Consider the following 14,321-nt stretch of genomic DNA (forward strand, 5'->3'; position numbering starts at 1 on the left):
AAAAAAAAGGGACTTCCCTGGTGGCGCAGTGGTTAAGAGTCCGCCTGCCAACGTAGGGGACATGGGTTCGAGCCCTGGTCTGGGAAGATCCCGCATGCCATGGAGCAACTAAGCCCTTGTGCCACAACTACTGAGCCTGCACTCTAGAGCCCACGAGCCACAACAACTGAGGCCGCGTGCCACAACTACTGAAGCCTGCATGCCTAGAGCCCGTGCTCCGCAACAAGAGAAGCCACCACGATGAGAAGCCCACACACCGCAACAAAGAGTAGCCCCCGCTCGCCGCAACTAGAAAAAGCCTGTGTGCAGCAACAAAGACCCAATGTAGCCAAAAATAAATTAATTAAAAAAAAAACCCACAGAGGCAAAGAAAGAAAACTAGCCATTACCCAGAATTATGAACTATAGTGCAGATCACCACAAAAGAGGCTGAGTTCTGTGAACAGAAGAACTTCTCTAACAAAAGCCAACTGCCTGAGAATTATTCTTCCCAAATGAGGTCTCATCACTTGTTCAGCTGCGCAAGCCACAGACTCAGGCGCTGTCCTCCGTGATGGCTTCTCCCTCTCTCCCCAAATCCATTTTAGTCCCTAAATCCTACTTCCCTGGTCAGGCCACACTCATCCTTCACAAGGAGCTTTCTAGATGGTGTAACATGCAATTCACACTACTACCCCAGTGATCTTCTCCCATCGTGTGCCTAAGATCCTTCTCCAGCTTCCCACAGTTCTCAAGACCGAGATAAAAATTCTTAACATTATGCAGAAGCTACTGTACAGTCTGGGCCTTGCCTGAATCACCAGCCGCATCTTGATCCATCCACACACACATATACCTTTTATGTTTCAGCCACCCTGGCTGAACACCCTAATGTTCTTTCAATTTCTTGAACACATACAAAATTCCCTCCTGCCGCACGACCTCTGCAAGTAGTGGGCCTCCTACATTCTGTGAAATCCATCACCTCGCTTAAGTTAACTCCTGCTTGTACTTTGGTACTCAAAGCAAGTATTTCCCCAAGGAAAGCTTCCCCGGTCATTACCTGCCCCCTCTTCGTATCCCCCCACCAGACCAGGCTGGATATAATGTGCTTTCACAGGAGCATGAATCTTTTTTCTTGGAGCACTTTCCAAGCTTTTGCTTTTACGTTTTGTGTATGCGATTCTTTGATTAACATCTCTCTTCCATTAGACCATAAATTCCATGGGGCGTGGGAGCATGTCTGGTTTTTGCTTACCACTGGAGGCTCAGAACCTTAGCACGGAATGCTGCCCATAGTAAGAACTCATAAATATCTGTTGAATGAACAGATGGTTGGGAGAACAGATACTCTAGCCTATAGCAGTCACAACTTACAAACCACCATCACCGCCACTTGGTAACAAGACCCCCAAAGATGTGAAACAGAGTAGGTGTGTGGCCTCACCTCTCACTCCCAAGCCTCAAGGGGAGAGCCCATCTTTGACTGGCAGGTGACCTTTGAAAAAGTATGATCAATGGAAACATGATGGAAGATCTGTGTAAGCTTGTGTTAACCAAAAACAAAAATGTTTTCCCATAAACCTGGAGCAAGACTGGATCTTTCTGATAAAAAGGTAACATAAACCTAGTACGTACCTCCTGAACATTCTAGATTTGAAATTTCCATCTGAAATCATGGGTTACGATAACGCTTCTGAAGCATAAGTATGTATAGTATAGATGTGTTCAGAATAAAAGCTTCACAACTTCCTGAGTTTTGAAAGCTTGTATTTTATTAATCTAGTATTTAGTCAAGTGGAGACCCTTTGCCAATAGTTTTATTCATTCAGATGGCTTTAGCTTACCCAGCTGAAGTGAAATCCTTTTAACTGTTTTATCTGTTAAAACAGGTATATAGGACGCGTGCTGACAACTGTAATTTTAAACATCAAGTTAGAAATGAGGTGAATTTCTTTCAGTAAGAACAAAACCCTTATTTTCTTGAAGCTTTAGGATATTCTACGGATAGAAAATCTAAACTGGCTGGCAAGCTTACTTGGAACGGCCAAGGGTACTTAATACTAGATGTGAGATGGTGTTTTATTCTTTGCTCAAAGCGTCTTTTGAGTTCTAGGAAGGTATCAAAAATGAGACCGCCGAAGAACAACTTTGGGTGTGTATGCGGCTTGAGGTTACAGGGCAAGAAAGAGCCTGAAGAAAACAAGATCATCAGAACAGACATCACTTTTCACATTTCACCATCATTTAAGGCACACCACATAATTATAAATCTGTGATGTAAAGTGATATTTCATCCATCACAAAGCTAAGAGCAGTTCACCTACACAAAGGACAAGTATGCCATGATATCAGAGTATATTCTGCCACTTGATGTACTGTAAATCTGAGAACAGATACACAGGAGATGTCTAATGGTCTGGTGTCTTTTTTCTGTTCTATATAATTTTATATTGAATAAATAATAAAATGGTGCACCCAGCAAGGAGAGAAACTCCACATCTGAAGATAATGTCAAATTACTACTTGACTTAAATGCTAAGTTCATATTTGAGAAAGCTCAAGCAAGTACTGATAGATTATCTATTTATGTCTACTTCATTTCATTCAGGACATAAGGGCTTTCTTTTTTCATTCGTTTGCTGATTTAGTTGGGCCTTAAGTGCAGATCACCACACTTTTTACTTCATTCAGTTCTGTAATATTCTCTTACACGTAAGGAAAAAAAAAAACAAGCACTGATATCACCCTTGTAATTTCCTAAAATGCCCATCAGGGAAAAAATAAAATACATGTTCACTGTAAACACACCCAAAAAGTAAGTATAAAGTAGAAAAGCCACCCGTAAATCCACAAGCCAGAGATAACTTTTATCAACATTAATGTGCTTCCTTCTAGGGTTTTTGTTCTGTGAATACGTCTTTTTTTTTTTTTTTTTTAAACAGTAACATCACTTTAGAATGAACAGCCATGTTGGCCAGCCTTTTATTTTCTTTTATTTTTTTAATTATTTATTTATTTATTTTATTCATTTATTTTTGGCTGCGTTGGGCCTTCGTTGCTGCGCACTGGTTTCTCTAGTTGTGGCGAGCGAGGGCTACTCTTCGTTGCAGCGCACAGGCTTCTCATTGCGGTGGCTGCTCTTGTTGCGGAACACGGGCTCTAGGCACGCGGCCTTCAGTAGTTGTGGCACACGGGCTCAGGAGTTGTGGCGCACAGGCTGAGTTGCTCCGCAGCATGTGGGATCTTCCCAGACCAGGGCTCGAACCCATGCCGCCTGCATTGGCAGGCGGATTCTTAACCACTGTGCCACCAGGGAAGCCCAATACATATTTCTTAATGTGATTGAGCCATCTCAGCATGTACAGCTCTATACACGTGGCTTTTGCCATTTAACTTTCCAGTTATGATTTTTCACGATAGTGTAGTATCTTTAACCTTCCCAGACAGTGGGTTCCTTGCTGTGGAAATTTTGACCTTGATCTAACCTCCAGCACTGAGTACAACGTTGGTCATAGTAGATATTCAATAAATTTTGGACTCAATCAGACTCTGAATTCATTTAAACAAATGAACCACAAAGAAAAGAAATATTTATAATTACAAGTAACTGAGTTTAATAATTAAATTATAATTAATACACTATTAATAATTAACAAGCAATTACAACTATAAATATTTTAGATAAACAAGGTGTGATCTAAGACACTATTACACATAGGTATCTCCCTTTTGGAAAGAGAATTAAATTGAATGGCTATCCACGACATCCTTCAGTTACACAGTGGATCGCCTGTCTGTCTCCTGCTCGGGTGTGTAAATTGGAGATGACCTGGGGAATGTCCTGGAACTGAAGGCCAGAGTACCTTCCTCCTCCTCAACTGGCTCATGTTCTCTGTCTCGGGACTTGCGGACAGCGTGTGGCTGCTGGTCCCCTGATGGTCGATTCTTGCGCCTGACTCCTCGGGGAGGTTGCAGGGCAGTCCCCACACCAACCTCTGGGTCAATACTGCTCAACAGTAAGCAGGGGACATGGAAGTGATCTAAACATCCACCCATCCAACCATCCGAACCTCCACACACTGCTCTCTCTCCTACACCTCCAGCCCATTTTGACATTCTTAGATCTGAGTAGATAAGCACCCGCAAAAAGTTCTGTTTCCTTTGACATCCATCTGGACACATAACATCTGTGTAGGTAAGTGCATGTATCCTTATCTTGTGATTAGGACAAGAAGAACAGGACATACACTGGAGGTCCTAGAGACAGAGGTTTAGTATCGTGTAAAGAGAGGGTAAAACTGCTACTTTTCATTGAAGCTTTTTACTGAATTAGAAAGAAAATTTTCAGTTCCACGAGCATTTACTAATAAGTGACCGGCATTCTGCTAGGTGCCAGGGTACCAAGTTGAATAGGTCCTTTGCCCTTTAGGACATTCACAGTCCAGATTTCTTTGGATCAGTAATTAACAATGAAATCACAAAATCACTCCTCATGGAATCCTAACATCTTGAGACTGAACCTCTATTATACCCCACTCCCAAACCTATATGAGCATCCATTTCAAATTGCATTCTTTTTTTCTCATAAGGATAGTCGGCTTTTTGTTCTTTCACGTTTTAAGTTAATACATAAGAATCCCGAAAGCAAAAGACAAGGTGTCTGGGCACAAGAAATACATGTTATCATCATGACAAAGGCTCTGCATTCCCGAGTTAGGCTTCTTTCTCTCCACTCATCAAACAGAACATAAAACTGAAGCAGGAAGGGACCATTTTACATCTGGCACAAATCTCAAGCTCTGGAAGTTGAGTTTCTTTGTCTTCAACTACGTTCAAGCAACTAGCAGAGGCTGACTGGAGTCCCTGAACCCCAACTCCAGTTTCTTAGGCGAGACAACCCCTCCCCGGCCATAATTCAGGCTTTGAGAATAAATGTACTAAGTGCTTCCCTTTGGAAATAAAGATGGTTATTCCTCTAAACTTTGGATCAAGTAGTCCATCACTGAAAAAGTTTGGGACCCACAAAACATGACTTTTGCCACTGATCCATACATTAAATATTAGTGAAACTTAAGATTCTTCTTAATCAACAAACACAGAGCTATTATAGTTTTCCTGCACTCTAGAAAGATTGCTTTACGCACTCCATGGCCTTAAGTGAAGCTCACTTTAGAGGCCACTATAATAGAAGATTTGGAGAATAAACATCTAAATCAAAATCACAATTTTACAATATCAGAAAACTATCCAGGAAAAAGAGGTAAGACAAACATATAATAAAAACAGAAAACAGTGCCTCATGAAAATACTAATTTATCATTTTAACAAAAGCAGAAGCTTCTATGAGGAAAAAACAACATAAGCATCTAAGAGTTGACATTTTCTTTAGTTTAAACCTTCCAAAAGGCCACACTAAGTAAAAACATCTAAAAATGGATCAGAAATTTGCTGAAATTGGGCTTCCCTGGTGGCACTGGTTAAGAATCCGCCTGCCCATGCAGGGGACATGGGTTCGAGCCCTGGTCTGGGAAGATCCCACATGCCGCGGAGCAACTAAGCCCGTGCACCACAACTACTGAGCTTGTGCTCTACAGCGCATGAGCCACAACTACTAAGCGCCCGCATGCCACAACTACTGAAGCCCACGCGCCTAGAGCCTATGCTCCGCAACAAGAGAAGCCACCGCAATGAGAAGCCCGCACATTGCAACGAAGAGTAGCCCCCGCTCGCCGCAACTAGAGAAAGTCCGCACGCAGCAACGAAGACCCAATGCAGTCAAAAATAAATAAATAAAATTTTAAAAAAATTGCTGAAATCTGTACACTTAAAATACACTCTGTCAAATTCCTCCAATGCTCTGTTAATATCTATATTTTGAAAGATAAAACCTATCCTTGGAAAGCTGTTTAAACTGAGAATAGCAAATAATCAATGATAAAATTATCTACAATTAACATCATATATCACTTACAATCTACGAATATACCTCAGGGATGCCCTTTTCCCACCCATGGCACAACAGTACTCTCTAAAGCTCTATTTACAATTTTCCCAGCTTCTATTTATTCAGGAAAGTAGTCAGAGCAGGAAATGGGACCAGTCAAATGATCACAATCAATCTCATCACCTTCATAACATGCTGTGAATGTAATTAATCTTCTGTTTGTTTAGGGGACTTCACACCCCTTACATTAAGGCAGCAACTCCCAGTTGGCTTCAGTTGGGATAATTATGTTATAACAAGGATTGGGTTTCAGTCATATTTGGCAGAAGAAAAAGGAAATTGTACTTGAAGTTGTCAGTTTTTTTAAAAAGCTTTCTTGTGACTCCATTCAAAGGACGCTCTTGACAAAGCCCTCCTTAAACAGAGCACTTTCTAAGTTAGATAACCACACATATGCCACATTAATCAATGTAAGGCTCTTCTCTGAGTGAGACGTGAAGAGCATCCGAGCACAAGGAAAATTCTATCTGAAGCAGAGAATACGGGTTCACAAAACCTGACTACATCAATTCCCACCGGAACTCACTTGATCCTGCCAGTCTCCTCCACCGAGAATCCTCCCAAGACCTATGACGTGCAAAAGTACATTAGAACAGGGAGGTGAAGGAAAATACCGATTTGCTCACATAGTAGCTAATTATACTCTGTGAAAAGCCAGGGCTCCAGCAAGCCAAAACCAAGGATTTAAGAAGTCTGGAGCCAAGTATCTGGGAACAAAACGAGTAAGGACAGAGACAAAAACCAAACACAGCCACCCAGCCGTAGTCCTCGAATGGCCTGACACGTACAAGCCTCCCTGTACAGATAAATGCCCTCACTTTCCAGTCTGGGAGCTGCCCACTCACCCCTGCAAGTCTGTATCTTTTTTATAAGAACGTGTATTCACACTTTATCCTCTAATGTCTACCACCTTTAGAAAATTAATATGAAAATATAAAGCCTTGCTCACTTTATTTTTACAAACCTCAATTTTTATTAATATAGCAAAATCACAATGCCCACAGTACAGGTAGAAGTAAAAATGATAAATGAATTATGTTTCCAAATTTCTAAACATTTTCCCATCTGCCAAACCTATTTTTTTCAAGGTCTAGATTAGAATGTTTGTATGTAGTAAGCCCCTCAGGCATCTTAATATATCTCAATAATATTTCATTGCCTTTCAATAGCATTTAGGCTCTTGGAAAAACGAAATGTGCAAGAAACGGAGCTTTACTGATTTGAGTTCCAGCTCTTAGTAAACAACGAAACAAAATGTGGTATCCTAAAATAGGAAAAGGACATTAGGTAAAAACTAGGAAAAGCTAAATGAATCTATGGACTTGAGCTAATAATAATGTATCAATAATGGTTCACTAATTGTAACAAGTTACCATACCAATGTAAGAAGTTAATAATAGGGGAAACTGAATGTGGGGTATCTGGGAACTCTCTGTACCATCTTCACAATTTTTCTGTAAATCTACAACTATTCTAAAATAAAAAAGGTCACCTTAAAAAAGAAACCAAGGATATTACACATTAAAAAAAACAAAGAAACAACAAGTAAAACAACAACAAAAAGCTCCACAAAACCTGAACATTCAGATATAGAATTCTTTGGCTAGTTTTCTCAATGCGTACAGTTACATGGAGCATTCATATCTTTACAAAGGTTTATTTTGTCCTGAAATCTTTAGGAACATTCATAATCTCATGATTTATTGGCACATTTCTTGTTAGAGAAGTCTAATGAAGAGCAGCAGTCCCCAGTGGGCATTGCTGAACTACCGGTGATAAGGTGAAGAACCATTAAGTAAATCCTTTCTATATGAAACTGCACTGAAGGGCTACGGTGAATGGATATTGGCATGTACTAATCTTTTCTTATGGAGATAAAACCCACTCCCATCCAGGACGAATTGGTGGATTTAATTAAAAATAAACAGTAAAACTGAGGAGCAACCTGACAGGCCTGAATAAGCACCTTCCCAAGAATGATTTCAATTCAAGGGAGGTTTAACTTGCTTGAAATTCTGCACAATTGTTTCTTGAAATTTCTACATGCTAACCATTAGCAGCTAATGTAACCCTTAATGTTGTACCATTGTCAGAGAAGTAACTTCCCTTGCAGAAGTGGAACCACCTAGAGTACCTGAGGATCAGCCTGAACTGAACAGCCCTCTGAAATCAGCCTCAGCACTGTATATTATTATGAGTATCAGTGACACAGGCAGTGGTAGGTGTCAGGGCTCGCCCTTAGCTATGGCTCAGAATGCTGTCATGGAATTCCAGCAGCATCCTCTTAAGGGGTCCGCATGCCCCACATGCACCCTGCTCTGAGAAAGGGCACTCACTGGTGACAAAGGGTGTCAAAGGTGACAAAGCCCTGGGACCCTGTGTGTACCACTTCAGGGGGCACCCCCACTCCACGCCCTCTGTGACCAAGGCAACTAGACCAGGAAAAAACACGGACCCATGCTGGGCCAACCACATTCTCCCTCCCTTGGAATCATAAACAAGGGACTCTAGTCCATCTCTACTGAAACTAGGCACATGGAAACTCAGAGCTGTAGAAGAGCCATTCTCCTCCATATGCACCGAAGTGAGAAGAGCAGCAGGGCCCTGCAGAAATAAGCAACTCGAGGGACCACATGTCACCAGAAAGTAAGCCAACCCCACACTTCGTGCCTTGAGCTCACGGGGCCCAGCTGTACTCAGCGCCAGGGTCCCAGAAGATAACCTGTAGCCTCCTAATAGAGTCCCCATTTTTACTATAAAAGTCCGACTGGTTTTCTCATATGTAACCAAGTGATTTTTTTTTAAAATTTATTTTTGGCTGCGTCGGGTCTTTGTTTCTCTAGTTGCAGTGAGAGGGGGCTACTCTTCGTTGCGGTGCACCGGCTTCTCATTGCGGTGGCTTCTCTTGCCGCGAAGCACGGACTCTAGGTGCGCGGGCTTCAGTAGTTGTGGCACATGGGTTCAGTAGTTGTGGCTCACGGGCTCCAGGGCGCAGGCTCAGTAGCTGTGGCGTACGGGCTTAGTTGCTCCGCAGCATGTGGGATCCTCCTGGACCAGGGCTCGAATCCACGTCCCCTGCATTGGCAGGCGGACTCTTAACCACTGTGCCACCAGGGAAGCCCACCAAGTGATTTCTAAGTCAAAAATACCGCGACAGTCTCCAGCACACCGAAGGGAGAAATAAGCGTTTCAGATCTGGCCCAGTTACTAAAACATCATGGCCTCAGGCTAACTGCAGACTCTCTTATTTAATAACAAAGGGAAACTAAAGGACAGATAAAACTGTGATCCAAATGCAAAAACGCCTCACGTCCATTCTTGCCCTTCTAAGCCACCAGAGCTACAACCAGGAAATCTGTTCTCCACGTTGCTTACACGTTTGACTTGTCGACTCCTCTGCATGATGCTATTTTCCCAGCCTGGAATGCATCCACTCCTGATTATCATTATACTCATATGTGTAACAGTACTGTACAACCAGATACCATTTTTTATGCTTTCCTATTAATTCATATCCCTTCTTTGTCCAACTCTTCTCTATACATCTTTTCCAGCTGTGATCCAAATGTTCCCGACTCTGTCTTTATGGATACTCCTTAGAGACCTCAAATCAACATTTCTGAACCTGAACTCCTCGTCTTTCCACCCTCTCACTTCTCTTCCAACCCACCCCCTCCGGTATGATTTAATTTCAGCAAAGGCACCTCCGACGGCCCCGTTAACTGGCCCAAGTCAAAATCCAGACCTCACCTTTGACCGGCCCCATTCTCACTCTCCCCTGAGATCCAACCCTTATTCAGTCCTGTCTCATCTACCCCTTAAACCTGACCACTAGTCTCCTTCCCCACTCTCACTGCCCTGGCTCAGGCTACAGCTGCCTTTTGCCTGGATCACTCACCTCCTAACTAGCCTTTCAGCCTTGAGTCTGAGCTCTGCCCTCACCCCAGTTCATTCCCCACAATGTAACCTGATGGATCTTCCCAGAATCTAAATCTTACCGTGTCGCTCACACAGACACTCCATCGCTTAAACTCTTCAGCTGCTCCACACTCTCCCAGGACAAACCTCAAACATCTTCATGGGGCCAATGATCTACAAGAACTCTCCAGACTCACTTCCTTTCTCTCATTCCTGTACCAAGATCCAACCGTTCTGAGCTCTTTAAAAGGGCCACATTCCTCCGTCCCTGTTGTCTGAAATGCCCTCCACCCCTGCTTCCCCATCTGCATCTGACCACCCCTTCCTGACCTTTCGGCTCTCAGCTTCAACTCTTCCTTCCGGAAGTGGTTTCCTATACCCCAAGACTAAGCATGTGGCCTCCTAGGTGCTCCTATAGCACCCATACTTCCCCACTGTAGCTGCTGCTATCAGGCTACGGCATAACATTTTCCTTCTGTCTATGTTCCCCACTAGAAGATCAGCTTCAAGGTGTTGTGTCCCTTGTTCACCGGAGTATCCCCACCACCTACCTCAGTACCTGGCATAGAGTAGGGCTCAATAATTAGTGGTTGAAAAAAATAAATAATTCCGTTTCTCCATTCAGTGCCGATGTTTTACCTCTGCATATGAGTGACCCCCGCTCCCACGGCTTTTGGCAGATAAACCAGGAACAAGAGAAAGCCAAAAGGAAGAGAGCTACACTGTTCTCAGGAATATAACCCTATCCCCTACCAAATCACATACACAGAGGAAGCAAAGCAGTATGAAGCAATGATATGGTCCTAAGTTTTCTGAAGTTTTAAGATTTCAGTGCAGAAATGCCTTGGGTTTATTCACAATTGAGGAAGCTGAGGTCCAGGATTTATCAAATAAAACAACACTATTAGGTGATGGAGTTGTTTCCCTCTACAAACTTTGCACATTAGTGTCCAAAGGGTTGCAAAGTAAGATTTCATTTTGGGGGGTGGGGGGAAGAATGCGAAAAAGCAGTGAAAAAACAAATGCATGGAGAGTATTAATCACAGTAAACCATCTATCAGTTCAATGTAAAAAGGTTCAGTGTTTCAAAGACATACATTTTCTTTTTCCCCCTTAAGTACCTACCTTAAAAAACTACACTAGAGAACACAAAGATACAGAACCTTCATGACAAGCTCAGACTTGTACTAAAGTTAGCTGGGATTTTAGATCTTAATTTCTTTTAAACAAAAATAGACAATCAAAAATTTTCCACGCAGAAAAACAAAATAACACCATATTCTATCCCATGTCATTTCAAATTACACCATGCATTAAAACCATAAAGTATCAAGTTTTCTTCAGTGGGTGTGCACTTCTTGTATAATGAGGAACCAATTAGTTTATTTTAAAAATACTATGCTATGGATATTATGCTATAAAAGAAAATGATTTATAGGGTACTATTATAAGTATTAAACACATTACAAAATGATATGTGCAGTATTACTTCCACTGGTTTAAAAATGCACTGGAAAATAGAGAAAATACTAAAATACTAACACTGGTGCATTAGATGAAGTGATGGAGTGACTTGCTACGGTCTTATGGTCCATGAGAGGCAGGGCTGGAACATATTTTACAGGACAAGCTTTTCCACCCCAGCTTAAACCAAAGGGTGTAAAATGCTAAACTTTCAGTAGGTCAGAACTACCAGTGCTACTGGTGAGTGCAGCCCACTGGAAAAGAAATGAGGGGAAGGGCGAAGTCTTTTATTGAATGTAGCTAAAAATGTCAATAAAAATAAGTTAGAGCTAATTTACAGTTTGGTTTAAAAAGAAAAAAATGAAATGCTCCTTCAACTGGCTCTACTAGATACCATTCAACTAAACTAAAATTTACTGTGCTCACAAGGGACTGTAATGGGCCCAGATAGGTGCTCATTCACATGGACTTTAAAATTTTAGGGGGAGAAAGAGGTATGCCCAATGTGAGGCAGACAGGACATGTGCCTAATATCCCGGAGGAAGACAGATAAATCCTTAATCCCTCTTCCTATAGGAAAAGCGCTCTACAGGGAGGGCTCCCTGCACACCACCTCCCCCCGCCCCCCATACCATGGGCAAAGACAACGGCTTGTCTAGGTGGTATATCTGGAAAAACATGAAATCTGGAGCCAGAAGACCTGAGACTATCACAGACCTATCTCTTATAAGCTATATGACCTCAAGCAAACCACTCTGCATGCTGCCACCCAGGGTGTGTTTGCTGCAGGGGCCACCACACTCGAAACTTCCAATGAAGCTTACAGCAAAGGATGGCAGGAAGTGTTCCTTTTCAGAAAAATTATGTGCAGAGTCTATAACTCAAAAATGCAGCAGCTTCAGTTTTTAAGCTCTGCAAATGTGCTCTACAAGACATGTATCACAAGGAAAACTAACTACGAAGCACTAAAGCAAAACTTACCACAGTTGTTGCCCTAACTTCATTAGTTCAGTATAAGAATGACTTTGCTACCCATATTCTAGTAAGTTTTTGCCAAAGTAAATGTCTGACTGTAAAAATGGAATGCTAGTCAGAATTTAGCACTTGCCTGGTATTTCAAATAAAATTTCACACAGTCATTATTATTATAATCAAAAACATCAAATAGAGACTAAGAAAAATGCAGAACTATTTTAATACATAAAAATAAGGTGCTAGATTTCACTAATAAACTGTATGGGAAAGAAATAAAATAGGAGGTGAAAAGTAAGGAAGAAATTAATTATGGAAATGATGGACATTCACCACAGTATTATTAATTCAGAGCCAAGAAAGTTCCCAGTAAAGATGATACTGGAAAGTTCAATTATGCTGTGCTTGAAATATTAAGAATAAAATTAGAAAATTTGATTAAAATTAGGTTCTCTTACTTCAAGTGGGAGGGGAAAACAGTTGGGCTAGACTAGAGTTAAAACGTAACACACCAAGTGAAAACACACAGCTTATTTAGGGATAGGAAAGTTACAGTCAAACTGGTAAAGGTGAAAATTTTTTTTCCAAAGTAATTTGAAGAGTTCCTGCTGGTTTCTCTCTTCTACCTTGCTCGCAATACATTAACATCTTTTTAAAAATTACTATTATCATAACAATGACTAGAAACCTAAGAATGTCGTTTCATTTCCTGCAACTTGAAACCCAGGGAAAAAAATTTTTTTAAGTGAAAAAAAGTCCTATTAATCCCCACATCAACTTGAGGGTGCACACCCTTCTAGTTCAATGAAATACGATCTTCTCTCTAGTCAATAAAGAATGCCACAAATAGAGGAAGGAGGCATTCACAGAAATGGGATCCTAGCACAAACGTCGATGCTCATTACATGCTTATAAAATCCTCACCCTGAAAGAAAAAAAAGAAAAGCCTAAACCCTCACAAATAGGCTATTTCAATTTAATTTTATTTTGAAAACAACAGGAAATGGCAGCAGGGTATTCGATAAGCTCAATTAGCAGGAGGATCAAATGAAGTGGTGACAGGCCATCATGACCTCAGGGGTTAAAGATGCAATTTTCCATCTGGCGAAATCTAGATTTCCAACTCGAATGCTGACGCCACCTGCTGTATGTTATCGGCGATATCTTGAGCAGTCCCTAAGCATTTTGCTTACAACAGGTAGAGCCTCAAGTTTTTTTCTTATTTCACTCTGCAATAGAATTGCTTCCCCATGAACAGAAATCAAAAATAAATTCTATATAATGATTCACTCAAAACAGGCATTAAACGCCATCCTAAAGCATTCATTTACCAATCACACTAATAGTAAAAATATCATGATCATTTCTCTTCTAAGTCACAAATGATGTTGTGCCATCTTTTTCTCTAGCACCTAAGAATTATTCCAATCAAAGGCTCTCTTTGTATGTTCTCCAGTAACAGTCTCTTGCTACTAAAATGGATATTTTGGGCACGTCTGATAAGAATCAGGTCTATAGAACACCCTTTACAAAATGAAAATTCACTGCATTTTTAAACTTGATATGCTTCCTTGAGTGAGGCAATGGCAAACAATTAAAAATTTTTTTACATACCAAGTTCAAGGAGGCCATTTGTAAATGTTCAGACCCTTAGATACATTTTATTAGGCCCTGAAGACTTTCGTTCTTCTACTCTGAATAAAGGATTCTGTAAGCCAGTGATTAACCAAAGAGGGCACAGCTCTCGTTGTGATTACATTTGATTAGGTTTGTATCCTGTGAGGTTTACACATATGCCTGCACACACACTCACATTCACACCCCACTGTAATTAAACCACAGACACAGGTTCAGATAGACCAGTCTTGAGATTTCACTGAGGACAGTCAATAGCGTAACAGTGGAGAGTCACAACTGTCAGTTTTAACACATATTTTCCAGGCGGTACCAATTTTTTTCTAGGAAAATTAACCTTTTTGTC

General features: G+C 41.2%; 1 protein-coding gene across 1 annotated transcript in view; it reads right to left on the reverse strand.

Moving 5' to 3' along the window:
- Positions 1-14,321, reverse strand: part of SHQ1 (SHQ1, H/ACA ribonucleoprotein assembly factor) — a 90,216-nt gene that overhangs the window by 22,578 nt on the left and 53,317 nt on the right.

Source organism: Delphinapterus leucas, chromosome 10 (genome assembly GCF_059928025.1).
Source record: "Delphinapterus leucas isolate spDelLeu-1000000601 "Yukka" chromosome 10, BTC_Dleu_Yukka2, whole genome shotgun sequence".
Taxonomy (NCBI): domain Eukaryota; kingdom Metazoa; phylum Chordata; class Mammalia; order Artiodactyla; family Monodontidae; genus Delphinapterus; species Delphinapterus leucas.